Genomic DNA, 2,185 nt, shown 5'->3' on the forward strand with positions numbered 1-2,185 from the left:
TGTTGTTCATAGTGTTTCTATGAATAGTACTCAATTCAACAGACCTCACAACAACAATGTATTCTCTATTTGTCATGATGTTGCCTATTGGGCCACTGGTGATTAGTTTAGTTGTCTTGATGTAATCATATTGAAGTCTGCATTCTTTGATCTTCTGCAGTAAATGCTTCAAATTTTATTCGTTCTCTGCAAACAAGGTTGTATCATCTGCATACCACAAGTTTTTATGACTCTCTCTTCAGTGCTTATGCTACATTCTTCTTCATAATTCAGTTTCCTAACTTATTTACTCTGCATACAGATTGAACAGTTATGGAAAAAGATTTAACTCTGATGTTCACCATCCTGATTTTAACCCTGAAGTATTTCCTCTGTTTAAAAAAAAATCTGAATATTAGTGTACCAGAATCCTTTCAGAATTACTTTCCATTCCGGCAGACTCTTAGACCTTTAATATCAATATTCAATCATCTTTTACTCTAATCACAAGTATTTACCGCTAATAAGCCATTTTAACCACAGGTCATCTGTCAGAATGTGGAAATTGTCAAAGAATATCATTAATATCTCATGCAAGCAAGATTCTGCTAAAAATTATCCAAAATGACTGGAAAAGCACACCAACACAGAACTTCCAGAAGTGCAGGCTGGTTTAGAAGAGGTCATGGTACTAGGTATATTAAAGCTAATGTTAGATGGATCTTGGCTGAAAGCAAAGAGTACCAGAGGAATGTCCATCTGTGTTTCATTGACTATGCAAAGGTTTTTGACTGTGGGGATCACAACAAACTGTGGCTGACTCTGAAAAGAATAGCTATTCTAGAACCCTTGATTGTGCTTATGCAAAACCTATATTTGGACCAGTCATCAGAACTGAGCAAGGGAACACCGCATGTGTACACCAGAAATGTGTCTTGTCTCTATACCTTTTCAATCTATATAAGGGACACATTATCAGGAGGCTGGGCTCTATGAGGAGGATTGTGGCATCAGGATTGGAGGAAGACTCATCAACAACTTGTGTCGTGCAGAAGACAGAATCCTGCATGCTGAAACTGAAGAGGACCTAAAACACTTGCTGCAGAAGGTCAAGGACTGCAGCCTTAAATAGGGATTGAAGCTCAATATCAAGAAAACAAAGATTCTCACCACTGGGCCAATTGGCAGCATTGTAATAGTCAGTGAAGAGAATGAGATTCTTAATAGCTTTAGTTTGCTGAGCTCTACAACCAACACTCTTGGTACCAGCAGCCAAAAATCAAGACAACTTGCACTGGGAAATTCTGCTGTCAGGGACATCTCCAGAGTACTGAAGACCAATGATGTCAGTCTGAAAACTAAGGTGCAATGATCCAGACTATTGTTTTCACAATTACATGCTATGCGTCAGAAAACCGGACAATGACTAGGGATGATAGAAGTTGAATTGATGCCTTTGAGCTATGGTGCTGGAGAAGAGTATTGACTCTACCTGAACTACTAAGAGAACAAACAGGTTCATCCTAGAGAGGGTAAAACTAGGTTGCTCCTTGGAGGCAAGGATTCTGAAGCTCTGCCTAACATACTTTGGGCATGTTGCAAGGAGGGTGGAGAGACAACACAACAGAGGAAGACCCTCGATTAGAAGGATTGACTCAGTGACTGGGTTAATGGAGGTAGGTATATCAAAGAAAATAATGTTGACTCAGGATAAAGCAGGGTTCAGAATTGCTGTACATAGGGTTACTATGAGTCACAGGTGACTTGACGGCCCATAACAATAAGAAAACGGGCAAATACGGAGCACAACAGCAGTATGCATTATACATAAACTATAACATCTTTCACAAAGTAGGACACTGTTGATTGATACCAGAAAGCCATTATCAGATAATATGTTGATCGGGGTCAAAAGATTGACCATTTCTGGGAAAACAAATTACGTGTCTTCAGAAATAGAAAACTAAGCAGTACATAAAGGAAATAGTTATTGAGCTTCATGGTGTCCTTTCATATTTTTTTAAGTTTAATAGTGTTGGAAATGAACATAACCTATATTTTAAGTAAAACTCTTGTATAAAATAGTCCAAGAGTTTTAAAAATATTTTATGCACTTTAAAAATAATACATTTGAAGATTGTTATACATGAAAATTTAACTTAAAAGATAGCTCTGAAATAATTTTATCTGTCTTTCTTTCACTAAT

Source organism: Elephantulus edwardii, unplaced genomic scaffold (assembly GCF_000299155.1).
Source record: "Elephantulus edwardii isolate Elephantulus edwardi_28Jun2011 unplaced genomic scaffold, EleEdw1.0 scaffold00137, whole genome shotgun sequence".
NCBI classification, from domain to species: Eukaryota; Metazoa; Chordata; class Mammalia; order Macroscelidea; family Macroscelididae; genus Elephantulus; species Elephantulus edwardii.